Here is a 14,860-nt window from a genome sequence, read left to right on the forward strand (position 1 = left end):
ATATCTGCGTTCCAAGGTTAGCACAATACGTTTTGAAGAAGTTGCTAGTGAACTGCGAGCCATTATCAGTGATGATACGATTAGGGACCCCGAAGCGGCTCATGAGGCCCTTGATGAACTTGACTACCGAGCCGGCCGGGTTGGTCCGGACGGCTTCCACCTCCGCCCAGTTTGTGAACTTGTCGATGGCGACGTAGAGGTAGTGGTAGCCCCCGGGCACTCGTGGAATGGTCCCAAGATGTCCAGCTCCCACACCGCGAATGGCCATATGAGAGGAATGGTCTGGAGGCCCTGAGCGGGCTGGTGGATCTGCTTGGCGTGGAATTGGCATGCTTCACAATATCTCACCAGCTCAGTGGCATCATTGTGCGCTATGGGCCAATATAACCCGCTGCGGAATGCCTTGCCCATGAGGGTGCGTGATGACCAGTGATGCCCGAAATCCCCGCCATGTATGTCGGCCAATGGCTCATCTCTCTACTCCCTGTAGATGCATCGTAGAGAAAAAACATTTGGTTGTTTCCTATAGAGCTCACCATAGCGATTGCAGTAGGCGGCGGCCTGTCGAGACACATGCTCCGCGTACTCCTCCTTCTACGACAAGGTCCCATGAAGCAGATACGCCTTGAAATCTTCAGTCCAGCACCCCTCCCGAGGTTCCAGCGCAAGGAGGAGGCGGGCTCATGAGGTCGGGCCACAAGCAAGAGCGCCCGACGGAGGGGCCTGAGGGAGGTCCTCCCGAGGCGGTGCTCGTGCTCCTGCGGGCGAGCTGCAGACTGCTTGAAGAGCCGCTCTTCAAAGAGGCCGGGCTCTTGAGGCAAGCGTCAGGACGCCCTCTTGGTGAAGTACTCTGCTTCCTTGTTTGTGCCACACGGCACATGCTACAGTTCCATACCTAAGAATTGTTTTTCAATTTTGTGTACCTCCGCAAGGTATGCCTCCATGTGCTCGTCCTTTGGCTCGTATACTTTGTTGGAGAAGTTGATGAGGAGCTGAGAGTCGCCCTTGCTGGTGAGGCGCTTCACTCCCAAGGCTGCCGAAGCCTTGAGACCAATGATCAAGCTTTCGTACTCCGCGATGTTGTTGGAGACCTTCTTGCCCTGCTGGAAGTAGAGTTGTACAGCGTAGCAGAGCTTCTCCTGGGTGGGTGAGATGAGCAGGGCCGTCAGGGCTTCCTTGGTGTCATCCTCCACAGTGAGGACGTCGTTGATCCCCGGCATCTTCCTGAGGTTGTAGGCGGGGTGACTTGCCGCCATGAACTTGGCCAGGGCTGGGTACCCGAGGATGGCATTGTACGGGAGGCCAATGTGGGCGATTTCGAAGTCGATGAGCTTGGTGCGGTAGTTGTCGCGGGTGCCGAAGGTGACGGGGAGGTGGATCTGCCCTAGGGGGCAGGTGGAGCCGTCGACGACTCCAGAGAAGGGCTTGGTGGCACGGAGCCGGCCATGTGGCACATGAAGCAAGCCGAAAGCTTCCACAAAGAGTATGTTGAGGCCAGCCGCGCTGTCGATGAGGGTCTTGGTAACCACCATATTGCAGATGGTGGGGGTGCAGAGCATCGGGAGCGTGCCGGCGCCCGCGGTGGTCACGGGGTGGCCTCTTGAGTCGAAGGTGAGGTCAGCCTTGGGTGCTGCCCATCCCGGAGGAGTTCCCTGATGCACGTGGGTGACGCCCACCTGACGGAAGAACTGCTTGACATGGCGGTCTAAGGGCGGAGCCTGCAAGCCGCCGAGGAGAGCTGCAACGGCGTGGGGTGCTGGTGCTGTGAAGCATGTGACGAAGAGGTCGTGCAACTCCTCCAAGGAGGCCATAGAAGATCCTAGTAGGACGAGCAGCTAGACACGCGGTGCGCCCGCGAGGGCCATGGGAAACCAGTTGGCCATGACCTTGTCGTCGCCACCGGCCTCCGAAAGGGATCCCTCGTATGCCTAAAGGAAGGCCACCAGATCAACCGCGACATCGTAGTGGGGTGGCATCTCTGGCCTGAACTTGGGCGGCCACTTAACCCTCCGGAGGGCGGGGGTGAAGGCTCAGAGGCCCCCGGCTCCTCCAAGGGCAGCCGTTGATTTGGTCAATGGAGAAACTTTCGCCATGAGAGCCGTATAGCGGAGCGTGGCGGATGAAGAGGCGGATCTCCGATGCACCCCTACATGGTGCGCCAAATGTCGGATCGAGGGTTCCAAAGTCCCTTGAGAGGTACGAACACTTGGGTGTGTGTGAAGAACTCGTCCTCCCAACCTGCCTACTCACTAATACCACAGCCTAGCTGGACAAGCCCAACAAACAAGAGACACAATAGTTTACCCAGTTTCGGGCCACCTTCTGGTGTAAAACCCTACTCCTGCCTTGTGGTGGATGGCCTCGAGGGGATGTCGATGAACTAGTAAAATGGTCGAATAGCCTCAGGAAGTGAGGTGTTCTTGTGCTCAAGAGCTGGTGAGCTGGTCAGGGTAGAGTGGATCCGATGCCTTCCATGGTGGTGGCTAGGTCCTATTTATAGTGGCCTTGGTCCTCTTCCCAAAATGTAACGAGGGAAGGGATCCCACAACGTCCAAATTCAAAGGGAGACAACTAGTACACGCTATCTTGACAAAAGTAGTCTTCGCCTGCAAAAGCTCCTAGTTGTGACACCGCAGTGGGCTCCGCGATGACCTCCGTCCTGCCGTCTTGGCGGTCTTGGTCTTGTTGCTCCGAAATGGTAACCTTTGCTTGATGCCTCGGGACTCCGCGCCTGCGCTTTCCTCCTTAGCGCCAAAGAGGAAACTGGTACACTACGCCCGCTGGCGCCCGCCTGGCCTTGGTCGTCATGGCTCGCGTCATATGAACCTCGTGAGGTGCACCTTGCATCAATATCTCTGCACCTCGGGAGCCAGCCTCGTGAGACTTCCCCCTAGGGAGGTCTTGGTGTCGTCCGCCTCGCGTTGCTTGGCCCCTCGCGAGAGTCTTGGGTTGTTGTTGCTGAAGCTAGGCCATATCGTGCTGTTGACAGAGCTACGCCACGGGCCGCAGGCAGGCAAGTCTGGGTACCCCCGTTCCCAGAACGCCGACATAGACCGACTACTGCTTGCATCTACTACCATTGCTCCACACATCGACCGCTATCCAGCATGCATCTAAGGTATCAAGTTCATGGAAAAACGGAGTAATGCAATAAGAACGATGACATGATGTAGACAAGATATGTTCATGCAGGAATAGACCCCATATTTTTATCCTTAATAGCAATGATACATGCATGCCTCTCTACCCCTTATGTCACTGGGTGAGGACACTGCAAGATCGAACCCATCACAAAGCACATATTCCCATTGCACGAAAAATCAATCTAGTTGGCCAAACCAAACCATAGTTTTGGAGAAGAAATACGAGGCTATAATAATCATGCATATAATAGATCAAAGAAGACTCAAATAATATTCATAGATAGAACGGATCATAAACTCACAATTCATCGGATACCAACTGTCGGTGCAACAGACCCGGGGTCCGTCGCCCAGACTGTGCACGGGCACCGGAACAAGATTGAAGCACCAGCCCAAGTCAGATTACAAGGACCAAGAGATTTGATGGACCAACATACAGATTAGAAAGACCAAGCTCGAGCGAGAGAAGCAGGATATCGACAAGAGAAGGGCCTCCCTTGCCGGGCAGGCGAGCCCGGCAAGGGGCGAGGCCACCACCTAAAAAATACAACCAAGACACCCCAGCAGGGCCTGCTGTGACTCGCGAAGGAAGACCCACCTCACCAACCACTCAACCATGACCCATGTCATTGATCAATGCGGTGTGAAGCCGCAAGGTGATTAAGTGGCAGCCATTAGCCACATGGCAGCCATTTCCTATAGGAGAAACCCATAGATGACACCCGTCCTATGACGTGTCATGAGAACATGCACGGAGCTGGCAAGATAGCCTCGGCAAGCCTTGTTGGGAAACCAGTGACGTGACACTAAGCGGTGCATTTAATGCACCCTGTCAGTCCTACAGAGTTAGGTATGATAGCACTGTTTGCTATCATACCATTGTATAATGACTACTTTGCCACTGTGGTTACCCCTTGATCTATAAAAGGAGGCCCATGGCGACCCTAAAAGTGGTTAGAAGGTTGGATAACTTACACCCCCATACGCGCATAGTCGCTGCTGCCCCAAGGCAATCCCTGCCGGGCAAGTGTACTATGCTCCACCACCAGCTCTTCCACCATCAATCCACCAAAGCAGGAGTAGGGTTTTACGCCTCACGGCGGCCCGAACATAGGTAAAACACTTGTGTGATCCCTGTCATGCTGTCCCACTCCCCTCCACTCTTTGTGCAACGTGTTGCCCCCTGCCGAACCAGCAAGGCACTTCCTAGTCCCATAAATGGTCGTGGTTTCATGTCACATCTTTTACGCGACACGTAGGGGGCTCGCTTGTGCGAATCCGAAGGCATGCGTAGCGCGTCGTCTACATCACCATCGCCATCGTCGACGACTCCATCGAAGGCGCCGCTGCCCGCAGCGTCCAACGTGCCGAAGGGTGCGGAGATGCGCGAGGACGCGGACGCTACTGGAGAAGTGGCCGGAGTAGGGGGGGCTCCGTCACCACTTCTCCCGCGGCCGATGCAGGAGCAGGAGGCACCAGAGGGGAGCAGCATCAACAACACCCTGACGGCCGCACATCACAAGGTGCGGGTAAGGAGGCCACTCCATCTGCACCCCTCTCCCCCACCGACGGGCACAACCACAACAACGATGCTCGGACCGGGGTGAACCGCCGCCCCTCGGCCGCCCCCACCACGGGTGCGGTCGTTGCGCGTGCACTTCCCACGGGACGGGCCGACCAAGTCGCTGCGCTCGACGGAGCCGCTGGCCCTCAAGTGCCCTCGCCATACCATGCCCAGGTGGTCGCCGCACAGCGACAGCGGGGGCACAGTATTACCGCCACTGGCACCATCAGGAGCCGCGCGATGGCATGATCAACTTCATCGACATCCCTACCAAGTACGGCCTCGGAGGCCATGGCGCGAGCTCAGCTGCTACTGAGGTTTCCGTGAGCGGCCAAGCAGATGGACGAATGGTGTGCCACCATCCAGAGTCTGCTCGGTTTCGCCGAAGCTCATGGCTCGCAGCGATTTGGCCCGCCATAGCCTGCCTAGGCGATAGCAACAGCTTGTGATGCCGACTGTATAGAAGGGGCCATCCCCACCACGGCATCCAGCGCAAGCGCAATAGAATCAAGATCAGGACGATGTCTCGATGGCCTCCTCTAACCCTCGAGTACGTCCAGGCCAATGTCTAGCCCTGGAGGATGGGCGGAGAGGAGACGCGCGTGTCATAGTCGAGCAGCACCGCGATGACCTCCGCTGGACCTACGGCTATGACGGCCTCAACGTCGACGAGCCTGTGCTTGGTGTTGGTGGGTGCCTTCCTTTACAGCTTGGCTGCCCTGCCTTTACACGAGAGTTGCGGCAAGTCCATTGGCCGTCTGTTCGTCCGTTCAAGCTAGAGATACGTGGAAAGTACGACGGGAGGCTGAACCTGGCAGAGTTCTTGAGCATCTACACCATGAATGTTCAGGCTGCCGGGGGGAGAGATGAGAAGGTGTTTTCCAACTACTTCCCTTTGGCCATCAATTCCAATTTGAGGTCTTGACTGATGCACCTAACAGAGAACTCCATTTCATCGTGGGACGACCTCTGCCACGAGTTCATTGGCACCTTCACTGGCGGTCATCAGGAGCCCGGCAGGCCCGGCGATTTGCAGCTTCTCGAGCAGAAGGAAGGAGAAACCCTCTATATGTATTTACAAAGATTCAGCAAAGTTCATAGAAATATCCCAAATATCCATCCGGCAGCCGTGATAGCTGCCTTCTAGTCCAATGTGCGCAACCATCACATTCGTTCTAAGATGAATGTGTGGTTGCCCAAGACTGTGAATGAGCTTTACACGTTACTGGATAAGTGTGCTCGGATGGAGGAGGGAAGGAGATTACCCGGGGAGGAAGATTGCATGAATGTTGATTCAGAGGATGAGGATGAAACAACTAGTCAGAAGAAGAGCAAGAAGTGCGGTAAGAAGCAAAGAGATAAGGAAGTAATGACTGTTGAAGGATCTAGTACACCTAGTACCGGCAAGAAGGCCAAAGCTGACCCCCCGGGAAAGGAAGATGCCATCTACGCTCACTGCCGGAAGGCCGCTATTGCCGAGAAGGCCAGGAATGGTGATGGGTCGTACTGCAAGATTAATCGGACCAAGCCCCGACCTTCAAGAGTGTTACCAAGTTGAGCAGCTTGTCAAGAAGCAGAGTATGAGAAGCGTGATAAGGAAAAAGGTCAGAAGGTTGCTGGCGGTAAGGGCAGAGGCGGTGAAGTAAATTGCCCCGGCAAACCCTTTCGGAACCATGGAAAGCCCGCTAAAGGTCGAGAGAAGGAAATATGTGAAGATGAGAGTGATGGAGGGGATGAAGAGGAAACCAGTGAGCAAGAGTTTCAGAAGGCCACAGACGCCCTATGCGTTGTCGGGGGTGCATCTTTGCATGCTTCTCACCGCCAGCTCAAGCGGTGGGCGCGAGAGGTCAATGCGGTGGAGCCAGCGCCAGAGGCCCGGAAGCCACTCAAGTGGTCCGGTACGCCCATCATCTTTGACGAGGAGGACCACCCTAGCCGTACCACTGCGGTAGGATGTTTGCAATTGTTGGTCTCTCCAATAATCCGCAGCCTCAAGGTCACAAAGATGTTGGTGGACGGCGGGGCCGGGGTTGAATCTGATTTCCCCGTTAGTCATCAGCAAACTTCATATAGGAGAAGAAGAGCAAGAGGTTTCCGGCACCTTTCAAGGAGTTAATCCCGGTAGGATCTGTCCTAAGGGAAAGATCACATTGCCAGTAACATTCAGGGGAGAACTGAACTACTTGACTGATAGGATAGTGTTTGATGTGGATGATCTCCCCATGCCGTACAATGGAATTCTGGAACGCCCGGCCCTGGCTAAGCTAATGGTGGCATCTCACTATCCCTACAACACCTTGAAGATGCCTGGGCCACTAGGAGTCATCACCATCCCATCAAATGAGAAGGATGCCCTTATTTGCATGGACAAGATGTACCGGGATGCTGTCGCGGCAGAGGTAGCGGCAGCAACAATTCCCGCAAAGGAAAGCAAAGGAAAGGAAAGAGGTTGTAAGACCACCGGCAAAGAGTCCGAGAAGTGTGCCCCCACCGAGTGCACGGCACCCGTTGACGATGTGCCGGAGTGTTCTAATAGCAAGAAATCCAAAGTTGCTGCACCCCAAGTGAAGAAGGTCCTGACAGGGCTGGCTGGCGTTGATGGTACCATTACTATCAGCGCCACCCTCGAGGACGAATAGGAAAGCATGCTCGTGCCTTCCTGGGACGAATATCAATGTGTTTGCCCGGCAACCATCTGATATCCCCGGTGTTCCTAGGGAGGTAATCGAGCACCAACTTTTGTCTGCCCAAATGCCCAACTTTTCAAGCAGAAAGTCCAGAAGTAGGCCTTGGAGAGGCAGCGGTTCATTGCAGAAGAGATCAAGAAGCTTGAGGCACCTAGTTCGGTCAGAGGAGCGTTGCATCCGACGTGGTTGGCAAATCCAGTGGTAGTCCGGAAGGCTAACGGGAAATGGAGGCTTTGCATAGATTTCACAGATCTCAACAAGGCATGACCGAAAGACCCACTTCCCTTGCCGTGCATTGATCAGATTGTGGACTCCACTTCCGGTTGTGATTTCCTCTCCTTTTTGGACGCACTCTGGGTACCACCAAATCTTCATGTCCAAGGAATATGAAGAGAAGATGTCATTCATCGCCCCATGTGGTACGTACTGCTTTGTCCGTATGCCATTCAGATTAAGAGGTGTTGGGTCCACTTTTGCAAGGACAATCCAGATTGATTTTGAGACACAGTTGCACAGAAATATAGATGCCTATATGGATGATATTGTGGTCAAGACTATGGATATGGCCACCCTTATTCAGCATTTGGAAGAAACATTTGATAATCTACGCAAGATCAATCCTAAGCTTGACCCAGAGAAGTGTGTATTTGGTGTTCCCTCCGGCAGGCTGCTTGGGTTCTTTGTATCCCATCGTGGGATCAAAGCCAACCCCGACAAGATCAAGGCCATCGAGCAGATCCAAGCGCGAAGGACAGTGAAGGATGTGAGGCACCTGACGGGATGTGTCGCCACACTAAGCAGATTCATCTGCAAGTCTGCAGAGCGCGCCCTACCGCTCATCAAAGTTTTGAAGAAGGCCGGCCCTATGAAGTGGAGCCCGGAAGCAGTTACAACTTTGCAAGAGTTGAAGGCCTACTGGTCCTCTATGCCTACCTTGGTTGCCCCCAAACCCCAACAGCCGTTGTTGCTATACTTGGCGGCAACCAACCAAGTGGTTAGTGCGGCTCTGGTTGTGTAGAGAGAAGTGGATGAGGCAGGAAACGAGCAAAAAACGGCAGAGTCAGAGAAGGATCAGGACAGTAATGAGCACGACAACGATAGCAACCCCAAGGACGCGGCAAGGAAGAAAGTGGTGCATCGCCCAGTGTACTTCGTCAGCTCCTTGTTACAGGGGGCTAGATCAAGGTACTCTGGCATGCAGTAGATGATCTTTGCTCTCATTATGGCCTCGAGGAAACTTCACCACTACTTCCAAGCCCATGAGATCACGGTTGTTACCCGTTTTCCATTGCAAAGGATACTCCAAAACCCTGAGGCTATCCAGAATAGTGGAGTGGGCTTTGGAGCTATCCAGCTTTGGTTTGAAGTTCGAGAGCACATCAATGAATCAAAGCAGAGCGCTAGCAGAGTTTATTAAAAAATGGACGCCAACCCCTGGTGAGAAAGTGATAGAGATAGTTCCCGGCAGGGAATCGCCCCAAGAATGGATTATGTATTTTGATTATGCTTTTTCCCTACAAGGTGCAGGAGCTAGCGTGCTTCTTGTCACTCCCTCCAGGGAGCACTTGAAGTACGTCGTGCAAATGCATTTTACCCAGGAAGAAGCAACCAACAATACAGCTGAGTATGAAGAGCTCCTTCTCGGGCTCAGGATTGCAGTTGAGTTGGGAATCAAGAAGCTGATCATTCGAGGAGACTCACAACTTGTGGTGAGACAAGTCAAAAAGGATTACCAAAGCCCATTGATGGAGGCATACATCGAGGAAGTGCGGAGATTAGAGGAGCACTTTGACAGATTGCAAACATAGCATGTACCCCGTGCAGAAAATCGCATAGCTGATCATCTGTCAAACTGTGCTGCGCAGAAGCTTCCTGTGGAACTAGGAACTTTTGTTCTCCATCTCACTGAACCCTCCGTATCCCCAGCAACAATGGCCCGAAAGAGGAGAAAGTTGGACACCAGAAAGCCTCTCCCGGTTGAGTCGTCCGATCTCGGCAGATTCCCTGCCGGAAACAACTCCTCACAGCCTACTAGACCACCCCCTCCAGCCGGGTCCTCGAACCCTGTGAACGAGGCTGGTGCTCCCGCCACTAAGGAGGTGCTGCTAGTCCTTGTTGCCGAGCCCCAGGCTCCAACTTGGGCAAGGCACATTGTCAACTTTCTCCGACCTGGAGAGCTTCTCGGTGAGCAAGATGAAGCTGAAAAAGTGGCCCAGATGGCCAGTATGTATCAGTTTGTCGACGACACTCAGTACAGAAGGTGGCCCAACGGTGTGAAATTGAAGTGTGTCTGCCGGGACGAAGGAAGGGAACTGCTGGCTAAGATTCATACAGGAATGTGCGGCTCCCACATTGGATCAAGGGCATTAGTTGGGAAAGCATTCCGGCAAGGATTCTATTGGCCCACAGCCCTCCATGATGCGGTCGAGCTCGTCACGACATGTGAAGCCTACCAGTTCCATTCTAAGAAAACACACTTGCCTGCCGAAGCTCTTCAAAGAATCCCTCTACAATGGCCATTTTTGGTCTGGGGGCTCGATATTCTTGACCCCTACCCCCGAGCAAGCGGGGGATTTGAATTCTTGTTCGTTGCCATCGACAAGTTTACAAAGTGGCCAGAAGAGACTACCGTGAGAAAGGTGACTGCTCAGTTAGCTCTCAAGTTCTTGAAAGAATTGGTGTGTTGTTTTGGAGTTCCGGCAAGGATCATCACCGACAGCGGCACCCAGTTCACGAGCCACACCTTCATGCAATATGTTCATGCCCTCAAATGCAAGATCTCATTCACCTCTGTGGAACACCCCCAGAGCAATGGAAAAGCTGAGAGGGCGAACGCTGAAGTACTACGTGGACTCAAGACAAGAACTTTTGATACACTGTAGAAGCACGGCAGGCGGTGGATCGAGGAGCCGCCGGTAGTTCTCTAGTCCCTGAGAACGACACCAAACCGAGCTACCGGGAGACTCCCTTCTCCATAGTCTATGGGGCAGAAGCAGTTATCCCATGGAACTCATTTACGGGTCGCCTCGAGTGCCTGCCTACAATGAAGTAGCACAAGATCAGCATCGGCGTGACGATGTTGTGGTACTCGAGGAGAACCATGTCCGCGCCGCTATGCGTGCTGCATGCTATCACCAAGCCTTGCACCGCTATCACAGTCGCGGGGTTTGTGCCTGGTGTTCTGAGGAAGGTGACCTTGTCCTTGGGCGCGTTTAGTCCGCCAAGGGTACAAACAAGTTTTCACCAAAGTGGGAAGGCCCTTAGCGGGTAGTACGAGTCACCAAACCTGGCGCAGTCCGTCTAGAGACTGGAGATGGCACTCAGTTGCAAAACTCACGGAATATTGAGCATATCTGCGAGTTCTACCCGTAAGGCGCAGCTGTCGAGCCCTGCCCGGCAGCCATCCTTTTGTATAGGCCTTGCCTCAGTTGCATGTAACCCCTTGTACAAAGCCAGGGCGATGACTCCGTGCAAGAGAAAATAAAGAAAAGCGTTGTAGGGGGCCCCAACTAAGATTGCATGCCTGCATGAGCACACCAAGATCACTGCATAAGCATTTCATGATCATTTGCATATGCATATAGATAGGATTGCGTCCTGCATTCATTCTCATCTGCATGAAGTTTCAGGTTCCTGTCATGAACTTGGCTTCGTCAAGGAGTTGAGAACACTACCCGACACTACGATCCCTGGCAAGCCAAACAGATAAGTTTTTCCTCCTGTCCTTTAGTGTTATGTAGGCTATAACTTGTGCATTAGAAAGCCTTGCCTCTCTTTTGAAACTTAGGTGCTCCCATCCATGACTTGAACGCTGCTTCGGTCAGGATGATCCTAGTGGCCTTTGGGAAAAAAGGAGTTGGCAGGGGGCTGATCCCTTCGTCTGTTCCCCGGCAGACATTATTCCCTCCCAGACAAAGAGGGTACCAGCAAGATAGCCTACTGGTGAAAAACTCGTTTATTTACATTAAATAGGGGTTTCACCTCTGCATGGACATACACATGCATGAGTTCTCGGCAAGGTTCATCTTCTTCATTAATATGCGGGTACAAGTACAAGCATTATAAAACACAAACACGGACATGAGAGATTACATCATCTGAATTAAAGTTTGGCAATTGCCTACAAATTTAAGATTGAAAAAAGATAAGTGCTCTGTAATGCCCTTTCTTGTCCCTCTCCTCCTAGGAATGGTTGTCGAAGGCAAGAAGGGCAAAAGGAGTGGCTGGGCGGCAGCCCAGCCCGCTCCCATCAGGCTCTAGGAGAGGTAGCCCGGCGGGAACAGGAGCGCAAGGGAACGCCTCGATGGAGAGCATGGCGGAAGGCGGCCCCGTAAACCATCATCACCAGGGCTAGTAGGACTCGGCAGGGCTAACAGAGCCTGACAGGAAGCCTGCCAGAGTCCAGCTAGAAGCTGCTGGAGGAGCCCGTCAGCACCATCCACACCTCTGCATCCAACTTCCCAGCAAATCGCGTTGCCGGGGAGGAGACGTAGATGCAGATGATGGTGCTACCGGGTGATGAAGATGGTGCGGGCGACGATCATCCGGAGTCAGAGTCGTCGCTCCCTCGCCTGCTGATATCATCATCGCCATCACTATCCTCCTCGTCGATTTCCCTCGAGGAGGAGCTTTCATCGTTGGTTGAGCTCTTCGTGGAACACCCTAAGCGACCTCATGAGCACCCGAAGATCTTGACGGGGAGCAGGCCGTTCTACATTAATTTGAACTGGAGACCGTGCCTCTCCGAGAAGCCATGGGCACGGGTAAAGGTCTTCCAGCCGCGGCGAAGATACATCACATGAGGAGCAGGGAAATCGACATCAACCCTCATACCTCCATTCCCGCAACCCCTCATGTGCAGCCGTAGAGCGCATGGTTGCTTGAGTTCCATCTCCCCTGCAAAGGGAGTTGGGAGGTGAAGATTACCACACAAGGGCTTGTACAGCCTGATGATGAATTCCCGGGGTTGGTCACCAAAGTGGCCTTCCATCAGGGGAGGAGCCCTCCTCCTCCCCCCACAGTCGGCTCCGCCACCTCAGGTTCTGGGGGAGGAGGGATGCGCTGTCGAGCAGAAGCCCTCGTCGGCGCTGCTAAGACACCACTGCGTCCTTGCGCTCTTGCCATGGCTGGAAGGGAATGGTTGCAAAGAAGAAGAAGGAGAACTGTGTGCAGAGAAGTGCCACTCCTGCCCCCTGTTTTATAGGGAAATAGGGTAGGGGGATGGCTCCTCATACGGGAAGCGGCCGCCCCGCTCCTCCAATGCGTCCTCTCTGCACCCTCTAAAGCTCTGAGGGCCGAGGCCGACCCTCTTCTCCAACCATCGATGCTTGGTTTTCAGCCATGGCACCCCTCCCCATGTCCTCTGCGTCCACCACCTACCACGCCCAATGCATGCGGGACATGTGGCAGGTGCGTGTGGAACGGGAGGCAAGTGGGATGGCAGCTTCCGCCCCGTGATTGTGGGGCGAGGAGAATCCATGGGCCACGATCAAATTTCATCCACAATGTCACGCCTGACGCACAGAGAAACTGGAAACTGGCCCAGAATCAAGGCTCATGAAGAAGCAAAGGAAACCTCAAGAGACCAGCCTCTTTAGCAACCCTTGCCTGTGCACTTATTAGGCCCTACCCCAACGATGGTCGGCAGCGCATTCAGGCCAGGCCCGGGGGCTTCTGTCGGTGCAACAGACCCTGGGTCTGTCGCCCAGATTATGCACAGGCATAGTAACAAGATTGAAGCACCAGCCCAAGTCAGATTACAAGGAACAAGAGATTCGAAGATCCAGCATACAGATCAGAAAGACCAATATCGAGCCAGAGAAGCAGGATATCAACAAGAGAAGGGCCTCCCTTGCCGGGAAGGCGGGCTCGGCAAGGGAAGAGGCCACCACCAGAAAAATACAACCAAGACACCCCATGAGGGCCTGCCGGGGCTCGTGAAGGCAGAACCACCTCACCAACCACTCAACCACGACCATGTCGTCGATTAATGCGGTGTGAAGCCGCAAGGTGATTAAGTGGCAGCCATTCGCCACACGGCAGCCATTTCCTACTGGAGAAACCCACAGATGACACCTGTCATGCGATGTGTCACGAGAACAGGCGCGGCGCTGGCAAGATAGCCCCGGCAATCCTTCCGGGCAATCGTTGATGTGACAGTAAGCGGTGCATTTAATGCACCCTGTCAGCCCGTAGAGTTAGGTATGATAGCACTATTTTCTATCACATTAGTGTATAATTACTAGTTTGCCACTATGGTTACCCCTTGATCCCTAAAAGGAGGCCCATGGCGACCCTAAAAGGGTTAGAAGGTTGCACTGGTGCACGTCAATCCTAAACAAACAGTTTTTGACCCCTTTCCGCAATAGCATTTGGAACCGTCGCCTAGTGAGTGTGGGAAATAGGGGGTCCTTCCCACATGACCCAGAAACCGTCGGGGATAGGGAGCCTTCATGCATACAGTTGTCCCTATATAACCGTTTCCGATATCTCGAATATCCCAAACACTTCATCCTTGCTACTCGTTTGTGCTCGCATTGCCATCGCAGTCGGAGTTTTGCGGTTTTGCCTAAAAACAGGGAGATTCCAGGGACATGAGTTTTCTAGGCAGATTCTAGGCACGGGAGTTTTACGATGCGTGGCACATCACAAACAGTTCATGATTATAAACCGTGTATGATAGGTAGATAATCACATACATTTAGTTTTCACGCACCGTATGTGATAGTGTCTGACATCACATACGCTTTGCAAATGGCAACTGTGTGCATGCTTGAACAAGTTTCCTCTCTGTGAACCATCTCAGATTATGGTGTATATCGCAAACGTTTCTGTTTTACCAACCGTGTGTGCCGTAATGACCTGCACAATGTAATTTCGCCCTAGTTTAACTGCTGCAATTTAAAATTGTACCGAATTTAAACTTGAAAGTAGGCTATAGCTTTATTCATATCCATCAGGTTCAAACAACCAATGCATTATTTAATTCACGGTTACATATGTTTAAGAATTACATAAGAACCAAATATAGAATGATGTAATAGGGTTCTATACTTGTACTATTACAGATGGTAAAGAAAGAGGCGACAAACATTCTAGTTGCTGAACAAGGTGAAGCGGAATGGCCCTATTTTGCTTTCCTGGATGCAGAAGGCATGCAGTAATCTAGTCCAACCCTTGTGATGGCCGGTCGCCAATCATGGAGTTTGAGAGGTAATCTAGATTAAACTGCTTCAGGATCCACTGCAAAAGAAAAAAGATTCAGATATTGTCATCTAACACAACTCATTACGGGCAGTAAAAAGAAGGCTACAGGATTCTTACTTACCATCCTACGGTTCACTATTGTCTTGCATAAAGTGTAAACAGATAGTTTGATTGACATCTTTTGACACATTTTAATAACAATCTTTATCGGTTTCCTCACTTGACGCTGGTTCATGAATATCTAATTTCCCCATATCTAG

The sequence above is a fragment of the Triticum dicoccoides genome, chromosome 7A (genome assembly GCF_002162155.2).
Source record: "Triticum dicoccoides isolate Atlit2015 ecotype Zavitan chromosome 7A, WEW_v2.0, whole genome shotgun sequence".
Classification (NCBI taxonomy): domain Eukaryota; kingdom Viridiplantae; phylum Streptophyta; class Magnoliopsida; order Poales; family Poaceae; genus Triticum; species Triticum dicoccoides.